Consider the following 10,407-nt stretch of genomic DNA (forward strand, 5'->3'; position numbering starts at 1 on the left):
GCGAAGGGCGTCTCAACCTGAGACAATGCACTCTTGCAATTTCCGGCTGTGCTATGCAGAGATCTGCTTCCAAAACAGAAAATGAAAGAAACACTGCTCCTCTTACCAGAACACCGCGAGCTTGGCTTGCTATCTTGAGCTCCTTACCACGAACAAGGCTCTGATACCATGTCAAGATTGTGGGAGAGAAGGAAGGAGTCTCACTTGTAGCTTTCTTGCTTGCACAATGGGGGAATACACACAAGGGTGGAGGCTGAAAACAGTTTTCCTCTTCTTAGTTGTCTAAGCCAAAAGAACTCTCGTACATAGAAATAGAAGAACCCTATATATGGGTCTCAAACCAAACTCAACTAACTAAGGTGGCATACTAACTGAGCCACGAACTAGAGTAGATAAGGATAGCTGTCATGTAGCTATTATTCATGGGCGGTGTACCAACCGCATCTGCAACTGACAAGTCGGTGACATAAATGCACAACGGTCACCCTGGCATATCACGAGTGGAGCTCGATATCTCAACAAAAAGAAAACAATTCATAAACAAAGAGCAAGATAAATTGAGGGACAAAGGATACAAGTACCTTGGAATAGCTAATCCTGCGCATGGAGAGGATTTCTTTTCTGTTTTGTTTGCATTGAATTGGGATGAAAAGAACATGATGGCTATTACCAAGGACAAATTATATGCCATTTGTAGTGCTAATATTGCTGCGGAGAGGTATGTTTTCCTCATGGACTAATGTTCTCTTATTTTTTGGAATTAAACATAATTTGGTTCAACAATATTGAAGTTATGTTTTGTTCAATAACCAATATATTAGAAAAAGGGAGATTTTACTTCTCATGACTGTCACAAAGGCAAAGGACTCCACTATGTCATACTTTGCGAATGTAAGGAGATTTCATAGCTACATGAATCAAGAGGTGTATTGGTTTCATATGATTGGAGAATGCTCCTTATTGATCAAGAGCTTACAAGTTGATGGCGCTGAGATTCCAGGAGGCTTTGATGTTTTTTTAAAAGGCCAAAGACGTTTACATATTTTAAAGGCATTTGCAAATATTTTTGGTGAAATGAAGAATGTTGGAGACTCTGAGAAGGTTCCAGAGCTCACACAATCAAGCAAGAGGGTGGTATACAGGTATTTCTAGTATAAAGAAACCATATTTTCTAAATACCATATGTACAAATGTATTCTAACTTAAGAGTGCTTTTGTTGTTTGTTCTTATGTTTTTGGAAAAGATGGTTGCGTAGTCTACAGGAAAGTGGAGTGCTAGAAAGCCTCCCTCCTCTAGTGGAGGAGTGGATGGACTTGGGATGTGAAAATTGTATGTTCTCAAAAGCACTGCTTGAGAGGGGTCTGTCGGAATGGGAAATGCGTATTTGTCCATGGTGGATAGACTATCCATTGGATGACATTCCACGGCAAGAGATTGAATTAAGAGAGAGTAAGTACTTTGAGAGCCAAACATAGTAAATATGTGGTAACTCTTGCTCTTAGCTATTTGTTTTAGTAATACTTGCCTTATATGCAGGATTTCTAGAACAAAATAGAGTAATTTCTATGCACAAAGAAGAGGATGAAGGAAATGGTACTTTCTAAAAATGTATTTGTTTAACATGAAACTTATCATAACTTTTTAGACTTTTGTGTTTTCTTAACTTTGTTGTTTTTGCAAATTAGAAATGTCCAATACAATAGACATGGTCCCTCATGTTGTGGGGATAAAGGCGACTTGTGGTGGTAGCATGGCAAAGGGTATATTGGATGGAATGCAAATTTTTAGTTTGATCCAAGTAGCCTTGTTTCTAATTTGCATGAATATGATATTATATTGTGTTGACTTCACACTACTTAGGTGCCATTAGTGATGCAACTGTTGATACTACAATAAAGAAAAAGTCCATGGGAAAATGAAAGAATATCCCCACGATAGATGATGCGTTGAAGCATAGCAAGGGTAAGCTAATTTGCATGAATGATAGAGTTTAGGATTTTCATTTGACGAGTCAATTTATTAAAGTATTATTTTGTTGTCTTTATATTGCGTAGGTAATATAAGTGAATCAAATGAGGTTGGTACAACAAAGCGAAGGTCTAAACACAAAGAGAAAGTTGTTTCATTGGATGAAGAATTAGAAGGTGAATCAAGTATCATTTTTTGGATTATTGGAGTCATGTTAAAAGTACATTTTTATACTTTTTTGAAGATAATATAAAATCTAAACATTAAACACTAAATAATTTTCTTTCCTTCCTATTTTTCTTTACAACTTTAGGCAAAAAAGATGGTTTTGACATGCATAGCATTTGGAAAGAAAATGAAAAATGTAAGGGTCACTTTGAGGGATCTTTGCAACATACTACACCTTCTCGGGCTATGTCGTTCATGAGTCAGTCATCAGAGCCTATACAAGAGTCTTGTAGACGTCCCGCTATACGCAAGACAGGTATGTAGATTTCTAGCTTTACATTCTGAGTCTTAACATTTAGCCAACATCAACATTTGTAAGTAAACTTTATTTTGATGATAGGATTTCAATACCAAACTATCGTAGATGCTCTGTTGGTAGATGTGACATCAATCGATGATTTTGCATTGGATGAGTATATTTTATCACCATTCTCTATATACACATCTATTGTAATGGTCACTTATTCTTTGTTATTGTGTTTTCAATTTTAGCATTAAGCGCTTCATGGAGGGAAATACCATCAACTCTTACCAGTGTAATGGTGTCCCATCATATGAGGTTGCTAAGTTGTTGTTTGCAGATTTTCCTACATCTTTGCTTGTTGTTGGCCTTGAGGCAGAAGGCATATGTGCTTGTATTAGTTTAGTTTATAAACTCATGTGATATCTTATACATCTTTACATTTGAAAGGGATTCCCGAATGGAATACATTTTCTAGTGCACTTGTCAAAGGTGTCATGGACCTAGCCCATAGATTCTTGGCAGATGAGGGGTTCTTGGTGACTTTGGGATTTGCACAACACTTTGGAAAAGTGCTTAGAGGAGCTCATGCCATTGGATTGAAGCTCCATCGCACATGGACTCTCGTGTGTGAGGGTGGATATAGACACCCTGATACTCAAGAGGAGGTAAGTGTGTTGAAGACAAACTTGTAACTTTTTAAAATAAAAGTTTAACTAGCTAACAAGATGATTCTGCATTGCTAGGTCATGGACCTTACTATTGGCTTGTTTTATCGAGGGATGCATGTCCCTTCATATGATAGAGAGGCTGGCGAGAGGGTTAGCCCATATAGGTTTCCTGCCTCTCGTAGCTTCCTCTTTGAGACAGACCTCCAAGGCACATCATTTGAGCACACTTATGTGGATGGTGTAGAGGTTCGAGGGGGTGCAGAAAGATCACTAGTTTTTTATAGGTGCGTTATACACTCTTAGACTGGTTTATACTTTGCATTGAGATATGTCATGCTTTTGTTATGGATGTTACTAAATGGTTTCTTTTGTAGGTGGCTCCTTGCTACGTTCACAGAGGATCTCGACTATGTGCTGGATATTTTTTCAGGTTGTGGCGGCCTTGGTAGAGCATGTATAGAGATGCATCGTTTTTGCATGTGCCTTGAGGGTGATTTTAGCCTCTACAACCAGTGCTTGGTTGATGTGGCATGCTGTTCATCCTAGTGGCGATGATGATTTCACATGATTTGTGGTTGCATTATTTTTAATATGATGCCTTGTATTGGTAGTGCATGCCATGGGGCTTGATGATGCTCAGGAATTATGTATGACTCTATGGATTTTGGATCTCACTTAAATTGGGATTACTTCATAAACTTATAAAATTATGCTAAAACCTCATGCTTTAGAAGTAGTTGCATACCTATTTTTTGTGAGAGATCAAAGCATTCAATAGTTTGTGATTAGTTTGCAATTCAACATCCTAATATAATTTATCTAATTAGTTTGCAATTGCAAAATAATTAAATCCAAAGCAATAACATAATCAAACAAAAAGCTCCATAAAATAACCAAAAAAATCCAAGTGATGACCAAAAAGCTTCAAGAAGCACTTAAAAAGCTCCAAATGAAGAGCTTGCTAAATAATAGCACTCCTTATTGCCTCCCTTAATTACTAATTTCCATGTCAAATCTCACATTCTCTATGATTTTGTGAGTGCATGTTTGTTTAAGTGTGATTAGCATCTACCTTGGTAAGTTTCTCCTCCTTTTCACATTCTTGTCCCAATAGTTATAGGAGCAATTTCAAGAAAAGCCTTGATGGATCATCAAGCATAGTTGGAATCACTTAAACGAAAATGGCATATCTTTTTCATTCATGTTTGACCAATTTATTGGACATTTTTGGCATGCTTATCATATAGAGATATGATATGGAGTCTTTCCACAATTGTGCTACATAGCTTACACATTAAAGAAATGGAATTTATCATATGTCCTTCAAATCCTCCTCTAAGGATGCTCTCCTATATGATCTTCACTTTCTATTTGGTTGTGGCTTGCATGCAACGATGATTATTGGTATGATATAATGCAATAGTCCTTTATTTCAACCCTTTTGTAGCCAAAGAAAGTAGGTTGCAACAACCTTTTCACTACCCTTTCAGATCACCACATAGGTTTCTTGCATGATAAAAATGTGTGAAATTATGTGAGTATCTTACATTTTATGAATTACACTCAATGCTAATATAGGATAATATTTCAATGTTAATGAAGACAATCTACCAACATTCTCTCTCTCTCTCTCTCTCTCTCTCTCTCTCTCTCTCTCTCTCTCTCTCTCTCTCTCTCTCTCTCTCTCTCTCTCTCTCTCTCTCTCTCCACACTAAGGGTAAGGCCTTTGATTTCTTACGTACAAGTTGCTATGGTAGTATAGGAGATGCCTATAGATATTTGGGGGAAACCCCTCATGGAGGAGCTTCCACATGCACTCCTCACATGTTCCAAGCTAGAGAGAGATAGTGAGTGGATGCTAGTTTCTTACAAAAGTAAAAGGAGGATACTGCTTCACATGCTAGAGTTCAATCTCATATACATAGGTTACAACACAATAACGAAGAAGTCATAGCTAGGATGTTATACGGCACTTTTATGGAGAATGCTCTTCAAGAAAATGCAAGTGCTTCCTAGTCACAATCACTATATGCAAATATTACTTTGCCAGTTAAAATGATGAAAATTTTGTCTGATAATTAACATAATCACTTATGCAAAGAATGAATAACTAATTTATTCTAAGCATTCTTTGAAATAGTTGAATATATTTTCCTTCCTATACATTTCTTATGTTGTTGTCATTGACCCTTTTAGACACCAAAACATATGTTACCACTGAGACTTATGTCCTTCAAATCCTCCTCTAAGGATGCTCTCTTATCTGATCTTCACTTTCTATTTGGTTGTGGCTTGCATGCGATGATTATTGGTACAATATAATGCAATAGTCCTTTATTTCAACCCTTTTGTAGTAGCCAAAGAAAGTAGCTTGCAACAACCTTTGCACTAACCTTTCAATATGGTGTCACCACATAGGTTTCTTGCATGATAAAAACTCGTGAAATTATGTGAGTATCTTGCATTTTATGAATTACACTCGATGTTAACATAGGATGATATTTCAATGTTAATGAAGAATATCTACCAAGATTCTCTCTCTCTCTCTCTCTCTCAAAACACACACACACACACACACACACACAAGGGTCAATCAATCAACAAATAAGGGTAAGTCCTTTGATTGCTTACGCACAAGTTGCTATGGCAGTATAGGAGATGCCTATAGACATTTGGGGGAAACCCCTCGTGGAGGAGCTTCCACATGCACTCCTCACATGTTCCAAGCTAGAGAGAGATAGTGAGGTGGATGCTAGAGTTCTTACAAAAGCAAAAGGATGATAGAACTTTACAGGTTAGAGTTCAATCTTATATAGTATGCTAGAGTTCAATCTCATATACAAGGGTTACAACACAATAAGGAAGAAGTCATAACTAAGATGTTATATGGCTTTCTTGAGTCAATGCCTTTCTTAATAGGCCAATGTTTGAGGAGGAGATAGATGCGATACTTCCTCATGAAGGAAAATAAGATATATGGTGCTAATACTCTAGAAAATATGGAAATTTGTGATCTTAACGATACTTCAATGGTTGCATCAGTCGCTCCTTCGGATGACTAATGATAAGCAAAAAAATCCTCCAATGGATGTCTTGTGAATTGGGTAACTTAAGGGAGGAGAGTTTTGATAAACTAGAGAAGGTCGTTAGATAGGCCTGATATTTTTGTAATAGCTTTATTTCTTAATATTTTAGTCTATTTTGTGTTTAAAGGAAAGCTTGCAAGGGTTTCTTTATTGGCATTCAAAGAATAACACTAGTGCCTAGGTAGTGACTCAAAGAAGATATATTCAAGTAGTATAAGACTCAAACAAGAAGAATATTATTAATTATTAGGTTTAGGGTCACTCACCTATAGCTAGTTGGTACCAAAGTTAATATAGTGTGTGGTAGTGGGAGAAAGAAAGAGGGAGCACTTGTATGCAACAACAATATCAAGAAGAAGAACAAATAGGTGCAATGTGTATTGAGAAAGAGAGAGAGAGAGAGAGAGAGAGAGAGAGAGAGAGAGAGAGAGAGAGAGAGAGAGAGAGAGAGAGAGAGAGAGAGAGAGGAGGCTGGCATCTAGCATTGTAAGTTATTCTCTTTCTGAGTTGCTAACATATATAACAATGACATTTTCTAAATTCTTTGATCAGTCCATCGATAGCTACAAGTGATCGATTTGTGCCATGCCTCATCTATGCTGGCTAGGATGCCTTTTATCTTGCAAGTGAATATGAAAAATTATGTAATCCATATATTAATGTGAATATATTTTTTGCTTGGCAAGCTGCTGTCCACCTATTGTGTATTGGGTGTAGCTGCTATTGGCATGGATCCAGGTCGATGTCATGCTACACTGCTTGTGCAAGCTATCTGGCTACTCTTTCAGGAAGGTTCCAGAAAGCTTGTATTGGCCACTTGTCAACCATCTCATATATCCCTCTTTCCTAGCATACAATCCATATGCCCAACCCTAGAAGTACTCTAGATACAAATACAAATTATTAGAGAATTTCTTTTCCATGGAAGGTTTCTATAAAGTATAATGTTAAGTCAACCTCCTAGGGAGACTTTTCCATAAAGTACAAGTAGATGCTAGCATCTTAAAAATGTGCAAAATGTTTCTTAATGCATTTCCGTTTCCGTTTCCATGGCAAAGCCATCCTCCATCATTGCTTATTTTCTTGTCTGATTTGCACCTCAGAGCTAGACCCTAAGATCTCTTTATTAAGTTGTGTCATTATCACACACTACTTTGAGACAATTACAGGGGTACTAGAGCATACCTTGTGCTACTAACTTGCAATAATAACACTTATTAATGATATGTATTTTGTGAATTATCAATCAAAGCCAATGTTTTGGATGAATCTTCTTTTTGTATTTATGGAGTTACACCAAAACATTGAGATAAGCTTGACCACTAGTTAATCAAACTCAAGCTTGTATACACACATATTGGCTATGGCTATGCTTTTATGTAGATAAGAAAATTTGTAGAAAATCCCATATTGATCAGAGCACTTAGTTGTGGGTATGCTTGTATACACACATGTTTGGGCATGCTTGTATAAACATTCATCATATTTTCAAACATCTTGCATATCCCTCTTTCCTATCCTATAGTCCATATGCCCAACCAATTAGGGAAAGAGATGAAAGCCATAACAAAGAATCAATTTCATCCAATGGGAGTGTTTTGTATTGACACTTTTTCAATCTACATTTTGAAAGAACAATCACTTACACTATCTTTTGTGTATGTTGGGTATTCTAGGAACACTAGGAACAAAGATTTGTGCCTCATTGTGAGAACAAACTGAGTTACATGTTTTTAAATAACTTTGATTATATTCTCAAGCACTTACAAATTGATGCATACTATTTTGAGTGAATCTTCTTCTTTTCTTGACCACTAGTTAATCACACTCAAGCTAGGGTTTCAAAATCAAGCTTGTATATACACATTGGTTAGTGTTTGTAGAAAAGTCAGAGTTGGTCCACTTGACATCAATTAGTGAACTTCATAATGAGACACTCATGCATACTTTTGACCTAGAGCATTATGGGTGTACCACCCACTTGTTTGACTCAACATTGCAAGCCAATTGGGATCTAATTTGCATTACGTCCTACTCACTTGTGGAAATGGTATAATTCATTCTCATTGTTGATTCCATGTGATCCTCAAGAGCTATATGATGCTCATGAATCTAAAAGTGTAATATCTTGGGAAATTCTAGTAGCCACTTGAGTGTAAGCTATTGTCCAAACTCTAAACATGTATTCAAGAAGATCCCAAACTAGTCTAAGTCTTAAATTGATATATAATTTACTTTCATGTGAACATTAGTGTGCAATTTTAGATGTACAAGATATATTAAACAATCATCATGCAATCAAATGTAAATTCACACTTATAATGGTAATCGTTGTGACAGAGTACTATAAGTCCTAGGGACACGACCTTCCTTTTTGTGTTTCAATTAGTGTCTCTAAGTATCGAGATAACTTATTTTCATGTTGTTCTTGAAATAGTCTAGGCCTTAGTTTCATTGTGCATATCTAAGTGACTATATATCTAATTTTGAATATATGGTTGTGTGCACTTTCAAGTGTTCAAGAGATATTACACTATCGTCATACGAGGAGATGTTAAGCCATACTCAAAAGGGATAATTGTTGTGATGGACTATTAAGTCCCACTGACATTGACCCTTTCAAACACCAAAACAAATGTTACCACATTTAGACTTATTCTGATGTCATATATTGTGTTGTTCTTGAGGACTCATGGGATAAAGAGGCAATTTACTTGCAAGTATAACCCACAACAAAATGGGGTTGCAAAAAGAAAAAGTAGGCATATTGCAGAAGTCGCACGGGCATTAATGGCTGAAAAGAATATGCCCAAACATTTTTGGTCTGAGGTTGTCCATATTGCTGTCTACATTATGAGCAGAACTCCCACAGCTGCAGTTCATGGGATGACTCCTGAAGAGTGCTTTATTGGCAAGAAGCCCGATGTATCGCACTTGAAGGTATTTGGATGTGTTGCATATGTTCATGTGCCAGATGGGCTACGGAAGAAGCTTGATCCAAAGGCTGAGAAATGTATTTTTATTGGGTACTCTTTAGAGTAGAAAGGGTATTGATGCTATAACCCTGTCATAGGTGAGTTCAAAGTGAGTAGGGATGTTATCTTCGATGAGATGGGCAGCTAGCATGCACCTGCTGGTGATGTATTCGATGATGATAATGATCAGGACAGTTATGTGCAGAAAGAAAAACAAGAATCACGGAGTCTTAGTGGACCAGAAACATCATATGGTACTATACCTACAGTGAGCCCTTGGTCTAGAAGACTAAGGAGTAGCCCCACATCTTCAAGTGGATCTATAAGTGTTACACGGAAGGACAAAGGAAAGAAGAAAGTGCTGGATGGTAATGATGCATCTACCAGTCATTTGGGATTTGATAGATATTCCAGTGGTTCAGAGAGTTTGGATGATGAGCTTGGTATTCCTTCAGTCAGGATACTAGGTGCACAAAGAGCTCATAGTAATGTAAAGGCTCCATTGAGTGATTCGGTGGTAGGTAGATCTAGCAGGGTTAGATATCCTGTTAAAAGATTTGGTTTTGAAGGTTATGCAGCTCACCATTATGCTTATATGGTGAAACTAGTTGAGGATGTTGAGCCCACTTATTTTGAGAATGTTGTTGGTCATGCTCATTGGGATGCACCAATGGATGAGGAGATGGCCGCATTAGAAGCCAATAAGACTTGGGATTTGGTACCCTTACCTAAGGGTAAGAAAGCTATTGGTTATAAGTGGGTTTACAAAGTCAAGCATAATGCAGATGGTTCAGTTAGTAGGTATAAGGCTAGGTTGGTTGCAAAAGGCTATGCTCAAACATATGGCATAGATTATGAAGAGACATTCAGCCCAGTTGCTAGGATGGCAACTGTTAGGTGTGTGATTGCCTTGACAGCAGCCAAAGGTTGGATTTTGCAGCAAATGGATATTAAGAATGCCTTCTTGCATGGTGAATTGCAAGAAGAAGTGTATATGGAGCAGCCTATAGATTATGAGGATTTAGAGCATCCCACATATGTGTGCAGGTTAAAGAAGGCACTCTATGGGCTGAAGCAAGCACCTAGAGCATGGTCTGATAAGATTGGAGAGTATCTTGTCAATATTGGATTTTGTATTTCTGATGCTGATCACTCACTTTATGTGAAAAAGGGAGATGCAGGTTTGGTCATCATAGTCATCTATGTGGATGACTTGATTATTACAGGTGACAATGAC

General features: G+C 37.2%; 1 long non-coding RNA gene across 1 annotated transcript; it reads left to right on the plus strand.

Annotated features, from left to right (window-relative positions):
* Positions 1-1,550: 1,550 nt before the first annotated feature.
* On the plus strand, positions 1,551-2,434 carry LOC148019641 (uncharacterized). The gene is made up of 5 exons (XR_015694889.1): positions 1,551-1,594; positions 1,687-1,761; positions 1,862-1,963; positions 2,056-2,145; positions 2,283-2,434. It is a non-coding gene; the product is annotated as an uncharacterized LOC148019641 (long non-coding RNA).
* Positions 2,435-10,407: the final 7,973 nt, after the last annotated feature.

This window comes from Lygodium microphyllum, chromosome 19 (assembly GCF_053477565.2).
Source record: "Lygodium microphyllum isolate KBCC chromosome 19, Lygodium_microphyllum_v1.1.10, whole genome shotgun sequence".
NCBI classification, from domain to species: domain Eukaryota; kingdom Viridiplantae; phylum Streptophyta; class Polypodiopsida; order Schizaeales; family Lygodiaceae; genus Lygodium; species Lygodium microphyllum.